The 13264-nt window shown below is 35.6% G+C and overlaps 1 protein-coding gene across 3 annotated transcripts in view; it reads right to left on the minus strand.

The window, feature by feature from the left end:
- Nucleotides 1-13264, minus strand: part of LUZP2 (leucine zipper protein 2) — a 599513-nt gene that overhangs the window by 191271 nt on the left and 394978 nt on the right. The window lies entirely within an intron of this gene.

Raw genomic sequence — 13264 nt, forward strand, 5'->3', positions numbered from 1 at the left:
AAGAAAAATCACAGTTGGTTTAAAATAATAATAATAATAATAATAATAATAATAATATATTTGCTCATGTATTAATTCACAATTGTATGTTACAGATTATACACTTCTTAGGGGGAAATTTGTATATCATGTAATCTAATCTCTACCTGAATATATTGATTTCCATGGGGCTGGGATAGAACAACTATTTCTTCATTATAGCAAAGAAAATTTCACTTGAATTTCCTTTTGTTTATTCTGTCCAATGTTAAGGTGTTAAAGCAGAGAAATGAACATAATTTTAATTAAAACATTTATGATATACTTCTACAATGCACCTGGATGAGCATAGGAAAGGCTGTCACTCCACAACATAGATATCTTTGTGGCCATCCATAAATGGGCAGTGATTATAATATGTGTCCATAATTTATTCTGGCAGTTGGTAATTCTGGGCAACAGTATAAAAAATGTTTCCATAAAGCTAAATGTCATTGTCAGAGTTTAAAAATTAGAACATTTCAGTATTTTGAAATGTGTCCAGAATCTGGGGATAATTAATTACAAGCGGCCTCAGCTGAGCCGACTGTGGGGCACAGGGGAGACTCTCCTCAAAGACCATACTGAGATTGTTCTCAGATGACATGTTCTTCAAAAACATGATGGCACAGGACACTGAAAAGGGAATTCTGATCCTCAGACAATTTACCAATTTAACCTTTTCACTTACAATATGTGATCATTCTTATTTCTGAAACAATTATCATTTGACATTACTTAGGCATTGAAACAGATCACATAGTTTATCTGAGAAATACATTTTACTTAGAAAAAGAAGACCTGAATATGGAGAGAAAAATTTGGAACCTGGTAATGATGTGTTTGCCTCACCTCCTCACCTTGATAAAGCCTTGTCTTAGTGTTAGTATAGCCTAGTTTTTTAGTTATATGCCTCCAGTACGTGATTGATATCATGCTTAAATATTTTTGCCCCCCACCTGCATGTTATACATAATCACATAGTTTTGTCACTTTCTTATGGTTAAGAACAGCAAAGAAGAACATTCAGGTAACTAAACTTGTATTTTAGGCTAACGCCATATTTTACCAGGGTGTGAGATAGAAAATATCCATCCCCTTTCAGCTTCTGTAAGTGGAAGGTAGACCCTGCATACCACCTATTTAGCGAATACCTCTCAAATGGATGGTGTATTAGTCTGTTTTCATGATGCTATAAAGAACTGTCTGAGACTGGGTAATTTTTAAAGGAAAGAGTTTTAGCTGACTTACAGTTCAGCATGCCTGGGGAGGCCTCAGGAAACTTACAATCATGGCTGAAGATGAAGGGGAAGCAAGGCACCTTCTTAACAAGGCGCCAGGAAGGAGTAGTGCCGAGTGAAGTGGGAAGAGCCCCTTACAAAACCATCAGATCTCGTGAGAGCTTACCATCATGAGAACTTGGGGGAAACCATCCCCCATGATTCAATTACCTCCACCTGGTCTCTCCCTTGACCCATAGGGATTATGGAGATTACAATTCAAGAGGAGCTTTGTGGGGGCGGGCACAAAGCCTAACAATGTCAGATGGTGTTCAGGTGTTGGGTAGTTTAAAAACAAATATTCCTACAACTTTTAGGGAACTCAGCATGCAGATGTGTCAGATCTGCCTAAAAATGTCGTGTAATATTTCTCACTGCATGTGCGATAAAACCCACATTTAAGTCAGAGAATGACAAAATATTTAATATAATTATATCCTCTTAATCTCATTTTGATTTTTGACTGGAAACTTAAAATATCATACTTGCAGCATAGCTTACACATTAACTCAAATCCAAAAAAACAAAATTTTTAGCTGTAAAACCTAAAAGATCATAAATCCAGCATACTTTCATAATCTTACTATATATTAATTGGAATATAATCATACCCAATAATGACAAAATCATGCATAAATAAATTTATTGGAAGGACTTTGTATAGAATAAAGAAAAAGCCTATGAATAAGGCTCAGAAAATAGGCAAGAACCAAGTAGGGAGAGGCATCTGCAGTTGTAAGACGGGAATACAGTTCTTATGACAACTGAATGAAGGCTGTAAATCATTGTGCTTAATTATAAAGTGGAATGATAAGGCCTCAATGATTTTTCAAGGTGAAAGTAATGATCTGGGACCATTTAAAATTGCCAAATACAATAAATTATGTAAATGTGCTTAATTACATTTTGTAGACTTAAATAAAATATACCATTCTGGCCAGGCAGCTGCAAACATGCATTAATTTGTCCAAAGTGCAATTAAATTTAAACCAAGAGAAAAAACACCTGCAGCGTACCCAAAATAAAACCAGAGATCGCCGTGTCTCCCTGTGGAAAGCATCTACTATTTTAGAACTTCCTAAAACTGACTGTGCACCACTTTATATGACTGCCTGAGGTCCACATTTGTTTCCGTTTAAATGTGTTTTCTAAATGACTAGAAAATGAATTTGCCCTTTTAAATATGTCATTTTTACAATGGGAAATCTTATATCCTGTGCTAAAGAGAGCAATAGGATTTAGAAGGTAGTGTATTCTTATAATTTTATGTTGCCTCTGCATCCATTTTGAATACAAGTTTAACTTTCTCATATCAGAACTAGGGCTCCATTACCTTTGGCACAATTTCCAGTTCTATATGTCACCCAAATGGTTCAAGTCAGTGGCCAGAGATAATAACTTATAGGCACCATTTTGCCTAGCAGACTGGGCTGCCTGCTTTTCTACTACCTCCTTTAAAGAGATCATTCATTGCCAACAAACTTAAAATGACCCACACCTTATTCCCTTACATATACATTAGTACCTGTTGCCACGTGCTTGTATATACATTAGTGCCAGTTGCCATGTGCTTGCTCTCTGTCTGACCTTTCATTCCTGTCTTAACCTAGAAACAGAAGATTGTCCTCTAGACTCATTGCACATCCCTATAAAGGATATGCAAATAGAAAATCTTTTGAATTATTTATGCTTTGATGGTGTATTATATTTGTGCCTTCCTTCTGAAAAAAGTAAGAAAAATAAAATAAACTAGGGGCTTCCCAGGCTGGATTTTCCCCAGGACGCCAGGAAAACACAAGGTCCATAGGGTTCCCAGGAGGTCAGGAAGGCATAAACAGGTCAGAGAAGAGCTAACAGGGCACCTGCTAGTATAACCAGCTCCCATGGGAGGAAACCCCTGGTCACAGGTCAGGGAAATACACATTAGGACATCCACCAGGTAAAATAAGTTTTCTGTTAAAGAGACACTAAACACCCACATTCAGCACCCCTTCATTTTCCATTAGTGACCTAATCACCTCTCAAAGTTCCCTGCCTCCTAATACCCTCAACACTGGTGGTTAGGTTTCTACATGTGAATTTTAAGAGAACACAAACTTTCAGGTTATAGCATCCCTTACTAAAGAAATCTTAGGAAAATGGATGGCATTCTAGACTAAATCTAAACCATGTGTGTTTATTTCAACAATTCTTAGATGCACAATTTTTTACTTTTTAATGTTTCAGGAATCAGAATGTGTTCTCCAGACTTCATATATTTCTTTTAGTATTTACGGTTTCTTCCCCTTAAGAAATTTAATAAATCAGACTACTGCATTTTAAAATTGATATATCCTTACAATTTAAAGAATATTCTCACAAAATAAAAGGCAAAAAGGTAAAACAATGGAAATATTTTTTTTTTCTCCCAGCTAGAAAGGATTGGCAGTAGACAAACTAGGGGAAAAATGAGAAACACATACATGGCATTTCTATATTTTCTTAGCTACATCAAAATGAAAAGTAGACTTCCAACATGAAAGGAGCTTAAATTATCTATAGAATTGTTTCGAGTTAATAATAGAGAAAAAGACCAAGCTGAATCAGCCATCTAGAATATGTTCAGAGCTTTTGACAACTGAAATACCTTTGGTCAAAGACTAAAATATATTATCTTTAAAATTATAGAAAAACATAATATGCAAGTCATGAGAAAGATAATTAGTTGAAACCAAATATTTTTACTAAAAATTATTTTTCAGATCATTCCTTTGTTTTAAAAAATTATGTTTTTAATATACATACAGATTATTTTCTACTTTAATAGTCATATATTTTTACAAAAAGATATACAATTGAGCACACATGAATAATAATTTAATTCTATAAATATTAACTAAAGCCACCACCAGACAGCCATCGCATTATCCTACTGGTGGCAGATGTCCCAGTTGAGTGTAGACCTTGCCAACTTAAATTTTAAATTGGTTGCAGATGTAACAAAAGTTTTACAGCTGCTCAAATATTTGTTTAATGAAGTTATCTCAGGGAATAGAATATGAACTTGGTTCTGTTTTATAGGAAATTTTAAGCATGCTTTATGAGGTTTCTATTCTTCGCTTAGAATCAAACCAGCTCAAATATCTAGTGTTAGTTCCTTATCTCCCATAGACACTCAGCATCCATGTGTGTGAAAAAATGGAACATGTTTAGATAATCTCTTAGACTACTTGCAGCTTCATGACTATTGTACCACCATTTAGGGGCATGAGAAACATAAGATCATGACTTTTCCTGATGTTAGGTAAGATAAAATTGCAACACATTTCAATACACTGAGTAAACTGATTAGATATTCTATGTGTGTTAATTAGTCTCATCTCACCCATACAATATCACTTTCCAAATAGTAGGCATATGATACAGCACAGTGGCTGGCTTCTTGGATCAGGACAACTAGACTTGGGTATGATTTCCTGTAATCTCTATGACTTTCAGCACATTTTTTAACATCCAGAGCCCCTGTTTTCTCTTTCATAAAATGAGGAAAATATGACCAACTTCAAGGGGTGGTTGTATTAAATAAGTAAAACAGGTATATCAGAAGCTGGCACAATGTAAGCACTCAATAAAATTTAGCTCTTATTATTACAATAAAATTCACTTCATTTTGTAAAAATAAAGGAGAGTCATCTTTTTTGATGATTAGGACAACTTCCCAAGAAGGTCGAGGTCTTTGACATCACCATTTATAAGGCATTAATATTTTGGTAGACTGCGGGCAAGTTTCTAGTTAATGAGTTCTCTAATTTCTCTTATAAAGAAGAGTTTATCATAAATGTCATTTCACATGATACTTCTCTCTGTCTGATTCGTTCTTCCTCTAAAACAGGCACTTCTCTTCGAAATAGAATCTGCGTCTTCTGTTATTAATAACCCCCTCCTCCTTTATCAGAGAGCTCTAATTCTGATAGGTTAAAAATGTGGCTAAAGATATGGAATAATAATCACCCTAAAATCAATTTTGTGAGAAAAATACTCATATTCCTGTCAACATTTATAAATACCTTCTAAGTTCTTGGAATGGGACAAAAACAACCCGTTTCTTCAAGGAGTTCACAATCTATGAAGGAGCCTGACAGTAACACTACATGTCTCTGGAGAGGCACCTATTCAGGAAGTGACACTGAGCTGTCTTTAGATGTGTAAAGGAGCTGGGCAAATCATAGGAAATGGCAAGAGAGGGAAACACTTGTACTAGTTCTAGTAGTTCTAGTTCTTGTAGTTCTACAAGAAATTCAGTGAAATCATGCATAAGGGACCGATGAACGATGAGAGATTAAACTCAAAAGGTGCATTGAGACCAGCCATATAGGACCATAAGATGTGTCATGTAATTCACATGAATTATGAAAAGTTTACTCCAATATAGGGTAAGTGAGTTTCGTTTTAGGCAGTATTTTATAGGGAGAAAAAATGACTAGGTGTCAAATGTATGTCTGTTTCAACCAGCATATACGGAGTGTTTACCTTGTGTCAGGTATTCTACAGTATGCTTTATATAAATGAATTCATTAAATCCTCAATACAGTACCATAAGGCAAGTTTCTTAATCAGCTCCATTTTAGAAATGACAGACTTGTAGTTTCCTTTATTTAATCTGTTTATGGTCAAAATGTGCATACACATAAAATTTGGCTTTGAGTTTCTAATCCCAGATACATGTAAATTTCAACAGCCAGTCCAATACCACCAGGCAAGAAAATAATTTATGGTTTATAAAATAGCTTTTCCCTTAGAGTTCCAACTGTGCAAAATAAATTTGCTATAAAATCATTAGGAAAGATCAGTTAATTCACCAGTAATTACTCCTAAGGATATTCTCACCCTGATCTACCCAGCTAAGGCTTGAACACCTGCCACTCTCTCTTTGCAATTCTACTGGGAATTGCCAGCATCAATAAAGCCACTTGATTCTAGAAACACAGTTGAGGGACTACAGTAATTAGGAGCAGGTCTCCCACTTTTTTCCACTTCATGAAAGAACCAAATTCTACTTATGGAGTTTCACCAAAGTGTGTGTTAATATTCCTTAGGCACAGGATATAAAAGAGTTCTATATATTTCCAAATTCAACAGTAAGTTCTTTCTTCCTTTTCTCTTTGTTTCTCTCTCTCCCTTCTCATTCCCTCCCTCCCTCCCTTCCTTCCTTTCTTCCTTTCTTCCTTCCTCCCATTGCACTAAAAAGCAGAGTTACCTAGTCATGAGAAGACATGGATGGATTATAAATGCATATTACTAAGTGAAAGAGCCAATCTGAAAGGGTACATGCTTATAATAATCTAACTATACAATATTTTGAAAAAAGCAAAACTTACCAAAGATTAAGAGGAGAAGGAATAGATATAGCAAGGAATTTTTATGTTAGTGCAACTACTATGCATACTACTACAATGATGGATACATGTCATTATACATTAATCCAAACACACAGGATGTACAAAATGTGGAACACCAAGAGCATATCCTAATGTAAACTATGGTTTTGGGGTGATAATGACGTTTCAGTGTTGATTTATTGATTGTAACACATGTACCACTCTGGTGTGGGATATTGCGTGAAGAAGATGTGAATGTGTGAGAGAATGGAGCATATAAGAACTCCGTACTTGATTTTTCTGTGAACCTAAAACTGCTCCAAAAATGTTTTTAAACGATTACTAAAAATAAATATACAAACCTTGTGAACTTTAAAAAATTCTCATCTCAAAATCTACAGAACAATAGACAACATATTCACTATTTAAAGTATGTTGGACCTCTCACGTAAAATATGTATTCATTGAGAAGTGATATCACTATGACTGAATATAGAGGTGGATATTAATAAAAATATTTTTAAAAAATTATAATAAAACTACCTTTAATTACATGAAGTGACCTCATACCAATGAGAACTGTCTGAAAGCTCCAAAAAGGGCAGATTCATGGCTAAGAATTTAAGATCTAATTAAATAATGAATCGAGTAACAGATCACAAGTAAAACTATGAATATTCATTTTGTTTGCTATAATAAAACAAATAAATACATTAAATAAATAGGTTATTAGAAATGATATTTTATATGCACATATTTTTACAAGTATACATATTTTTAAAAAGTAAAATTTATATGATTGTATTTTTCTTTTTTGGTCTTTAGAAAATTTTTATAAAATCTATTCACAGCAATTTTAATATTATGCTTGCAAAAATATTTTGTTTTATTGAAAATATCATGATTATTAACAAACACTTTATTCCATTTGAATTTGTATTTCTGTTGAAATTTTTGATGATTATTTGCATTGTATGATCCAACATTTGGACTTCTACTACTAACATTGTGTTCCCTGCCAGAAGTGGTGAGTAAATGTTACTTTTCTCTGAATATTTGAGTAATCAGAATACTTTCAACTTCCTCTGATAATTCAAGTGACTATTCATCATTTACATCTCAGGTAGACAAAATCATGAGCCTTAACTTTGAGCATAAAATATCTCATGAAAAGGCATATATCTATTGTCCCCCTTTAGACATGATTCATCCATCCTTGCAGATGCAGAGAAATACTCAGACCTAACTTTCTCTCTATTTCATTATCAAACTTCTCTTACTAAGACGAATGTTCTGTCTCTATTTTCTTTTGGCAATTACTCAGTCTCTCCTTTTTATTAAAATATCTTTATCAAGCATGACTCTACTTTCCTTCAACTAAACCAAAGGTCTCTCAGTTGAGTGAAAAATAATATTATTTCACTTTAAATGCACTGGCTTGTTAAAACTTGAAATAACCTAATAAGTTATGATTACTTCAAATAATTAAACTCATATAACATAGAAAGATTAAGTTAATCTCTTAAGCTTACATGGCAGCCAAAAAACAAAGCCAAATTTCAAACCCTGTTCTCGACCCACATCAGATGTCTGTCTCCAAGGCCCAGGTTCATACCAATTGAATTCTTCTCTTCTACCCAATATTCCTCTGTGCAGCAATTATTGCCATGCTATGAGTCTACAAAGTGCTTTCCATAGTACAGATACATTTGAAAGGACATATTACTGCCTGCAATAGTTCCAGGGGGAAGAAGAAGAAAATAAAATAAATAAATAAGTAAATTTGAAGCAGCTAATAGGTATCCAGCATTGGGTAAAACATCTGAGTTCCAAAACACAAACACACACATACACACACACACACACACTCTCTCTCTCTCGCTCTCTCTCTTCACCATCTAGGAATTTATAATCTAACACATGTGAAGAGAATTGGAAACAACCTACAGCCTTAAAGATATCTTAACCCACAGCAAGTTTGCTTATCTAGTAAATTCTACAGAGAGTTTTTTCCTGTAAGCCAGTGGATCTCAAAATGTGTTCTCTGCGCCAATAGCATAAGTATCACCTCAGTACTCAGAAATGCAAGTTCTAGAAAAGGGACAGAGCAAGATAGCCAAACAGGATGCTCCACCAACTGCCCCCCTAACAAAGACACCAGTTTAGCAACTCTCTACACAGAAATTCACTTTCTTACCAAAAATCAGGTGAGCATTCACAGAACCTAGTTTTAACTTCATATCACTGAAAGCGGCACTGAAGAAGTAGGAAAAACAGTGTTGAATTACCAATGCCACCCCTCTCCCATGCCCTGGCAGCAGTCTCATGGCATGGAGAGAGTCTGTAAACTTGGGAGAGGGACAGTGCAGCAATTGTAAGACAATGCACTGAACTCAGTGCTGCCCTGTCACAGCAGAAAGCAATACTGGGCTGAACTCAGCAGATGTTCACCCATGGGGGAAATATTAAACCACTCCTAGCCAGAGGGGAATCGCCTATGCCAGCACTCTAACCTTGAGTTTTGTCAGGCATCACCACCATGGGCTAAAGCGCATTGGGGCTCTAAATAAATTGGAAAGGAAGTCTGGGGCACAAGGACTACAACTCCTAGGTGAGCCCTATTGCTAAGCTGGGCTCAGAGATAGTGGACATGGGGAGGAGCATGTGACATACTGAGACACCAGCTGGGGTAGCTGAGAAAGTGCTTGTGCCATTCCTCTCTCAACCACAGGCTGCACAGCTCAGGAGTTGAAAAGAGACCCTTCCTTCTGTATGAGGAGAGGAGAGGAGAGGGTAGATTAAATAGGACTTTGTCTTGCAACTTGGATACAAGCTCAGAAGAGGGCACCAGTAAAAATTGTGAGGCTCCCTTTCCAGTCTCATCAAAAAGTTGGCAAAGGATGTGAACAAACACTTCTCAAAAGAAGATATATTCGTGGCCAACAAACATATGATAAAGAAAAAAAAAACTCAACATCACTAATCATTAGAGAAATGCAAATCAAAACCAGAATAAGATAGCATCTCACGCCAGTCAGAATGGCAATTATTAAAAAGTCAGGAAACAATAGATGCTGGTGAGGCTGTGGAGAAATAGTAATGCTTTTACATTGTTGGTGGGAATGCAAATTAGTTCAACTCAAGGATCCAGAACCAGAAATACCATTTGGCACAGTAATCACATTATTGAGTATATAGTGAAATGAATATAAATTGTTCTACTATAAAGACATATGTACATGCATATTTATTGCAGCACTGTTTATAATAGCAAAGTCATGGAATTAACTAAAATGCCAATCAATGATAGAATGGATAAAGAAGACATGGTACATATACACCATGGAATACTACACAGCCATAAAAATAAATGAGATCAGCCAGGCACAGTGTCTGACACCTGTAATTCCAGTACTTTTGGAGGTCGAGGCGGTTGATGAGGTCAGGAGATCGAGACCATCCTGGCTAACATGGCAAAACCTCATCTCTACTAAAAATACAAAAAATCAGCCGGGCATGGTGGTGGGCACCTGTAGTCCCAGCTACTTGGGAGGCTGAGGCAGGAGAATGGCGTGAACCCAGAAGGAGGAGCTTGCAATGAGCCGAGACTATGCCACTACATTCCATCCTGCGTGACAGAGCAAAACTCTGTCTCAAAAATAAATAAATAAATAAAAATATAAATAAATAAATAAGATCACGTCCTTTGCAGGGACATGGATGAAGCTGCAAGCTATCATCCTCAGCAGACTAACACAGGAACAGAAAACCAAACACGACACGTTCTCACTCAAAATTGGTAGTTGAACAATGAGAACACATGGACAGAGGGAGGGGAACAACACACACCAGAGCCTGTTAGGGTGTGGGGGGCAAAAGGAGGGAACTTAGAGGACGGGTCAATAGGTGCAGCAAAGCACCATGGCACAGATAGACCTATGTAACAAACCTGTACTTTCTGCACATGTGTCCTGGAACTGAAACTAAATAAAAATAAAAAATAAAATAAAATAAAAATAAAAGGGATAATAACAGAGAACTGCTTAAACTTAGGGAAAGATATCAATAGCTAAGTACAAGAAGGTTATAGAACACCAAGTAAAGTAAACCTGAAGAAGACTATCACAATGTATTTAATAATCAAACTCCCAAAGGTCAAGGAAAATAAAAAGGATCCTAAAAGCAGCAAGAGGAAAGAAGTAAATAACATACAAAGGAGCTCCAATAAATCTGGTGGCAGATTTTTCAGGGTAATCCTTACAGGATAGGAGAGAGTGGTATGACGTACTTAAAGAGCTGAGAGAACACAACTTTTTACCCTAGAAAATATACCCAGTGAAAAATATCTTTCAAATATGAAGGGGAAATAAAGACTTTCCCAGACAAGTAAAAGCTGAGGGATTTTATCAACACCAGACCTGTCCTACAAGAAATGCTAAAGAGAGTTATTCAATCTGAAAGAAAAGGGCATTAATGTATAATAATTACCTGAAGGTACATAATTGACTGGTAATTCTAAGTTCACCAAAAAAAAAAAAAAAAAAAAAAAAAAAACAGAATATTATAATACTGTAACTATCATGTGTAAGTTACTCTTATCAAGTAGAAAGACTAAAAGATAAGTTACAACTTAAGTGTCCATCAACAGATGAAGAGATAATGAAAATGTGGTAGGTATACACAATGGAGTACTGTTTAGCCATAAAAAATATGAGACCATGTTATTTGCAGTAACATGGATGGTACTGGAAGTCACTATATTAAATAAAATAAGCCAGGCACTGAAAGACAACTATCACATGTTCTAATTTATTTGTGAGAACTAAAAATCAAAACAATTGAACTCATGGAGACTGACAGTAAAAGGACGCTTACCACAGCCTGAGAAGAGTAGTTAGGGATGGGGGAGTGATGTGAGAGGGAGGCGGGATGGTTAATAAGTACAAAAATATAGTTAGAAAAATTGAATAAGACTTAATATTTGATAGCACAATGGGGTGACTATGATCAATAATAAATTAATTGTATATTTTCAAATAACTAAGAGTACAATTGGTTTGTTTGTAACACAAAGGACAAATGCTTGTGGAGGTGGATACTCCATTCTCCATGATGTGATTAATTTATATTGCATGCCTCTATTAAAACATCTCGTGCACCCTATAAACGTATATGCTTACTATGTACCCATAAAAATTTAAAACATAAAATTAAAACGTACATGTTTTTAAGAGTCTCGCTTAAAGCTTAGAGTTGGAGGTTGACATTTTTCTTACACAACTTCCTCTACATACCTTAGGATATAAAAAGGTCTTTATCAGAGAGTTAATGACTACTCTCATGAATAATGATTTATAAAATACTCACTAGTAATATAAATAAATACAAGACTGTTTACTTGAAAAGTTGCAGGAATTTTTATCAATTTTCACGCTTATTTATCCCTTGTACTTCTTCTAAATATCTTATGAAAGAGATAGTACAATGATCATTTTGCAAGTATGATAGCTAGGGCTCTGCACTTCACATTATAGTATTGCATATATCTAATCCTGGATGTTTATTTGACGCTTTTATTAGTTAGAATGAAATGGATTTAGCTATATGTGATAGAAACTCCAAACTCCAAACAGCAGAGTGTCACAGTAAATAGGAATTTCTTTCTTTCTCTGAATTTCTGACATAAAAGCCAGGCGTTGTGACTCTGTTACTTGAAGATGTTAAGAACCCCTTCTCAATTGATGCATTGCTACCTCTGTGATGTTATCCTTTCCTCTTGAGTCCATGATACCCTCATCTCTATGTCCATGCTCTACTACCAGGGAAGGAGAAAAGAAAAAGAAGAGTGTAAATGCTTTTTCTTTATGGATACAAACTAAAAGAGGCCAGAGTCTCCTCTGTTTATACACCAGTAGCCAGAACTTAGGAACATGACACCAGCAAACTTCAAAGGAAGCTGGGAAATATTTATCATGGATGATAATTTGCTCAGAAAAAAGTAAAATATCTTTTTAGAATAGAGAGAAGAGCTATTTTGGGAAAAACTATCAATCTTTGCCACAGTTCATCTCTTTTTTCTCATCCCAATTCAGGACCTGGAATTCAACTCCTAAAATAGAAAATGAAAAGGGGTAAATAACAAATTTTCAGTAACAACGTTAATTAGCAGAATGCATGAGAAGCATGTTTTTCAGCAGCTAACATTAGTTCAACAAGTGCCCCACACTCCACGAGCCTGCAAGGAATCAGTTAAGAACTCTTGTGTTGTTTCCAAGGCACTTATCCAGGTGATGAGAAAGTACTTGTATCACAGATGAAGGACTTAGGCAATATTTCTTATTCTGGTTCTGTTAGGGAAATGGCTGTGCTGCAGTCAAGTATAGGCTGAGGTGAACATCCAGTGCTGCATGGCACAGCAGGATTGGGGTGCAGGCGCACAGTCTCGTGCATTATATAGTCAGTTATGTAACCATGTTATGGGTGGGCTCATCACCTGACTCTAAGCCACTATTACCTGTGAGGTCCATAAATGTATCACCGCTACTGTGAGAGGTAGCATATAATAAAGCCATGTCTCACCTGCGTACAACCCCGAGTATTCTTTCAACT

This window comes from Piliocolobus tephrosceles, chromosome 13, assembly GCF_002776525.5.
Source record: "Piliocolobus tephrosceles isolate RC106 chromosome 13, ASM277652v3, whole genome shotgun sequence".
Classification (NCBI taxonomy): Eukaryota; Metazoa; Chordata; class Mammalia; order Primates; family Cercopithecidae; genus Piliocolobus; species Piliocolobus tephrosceles.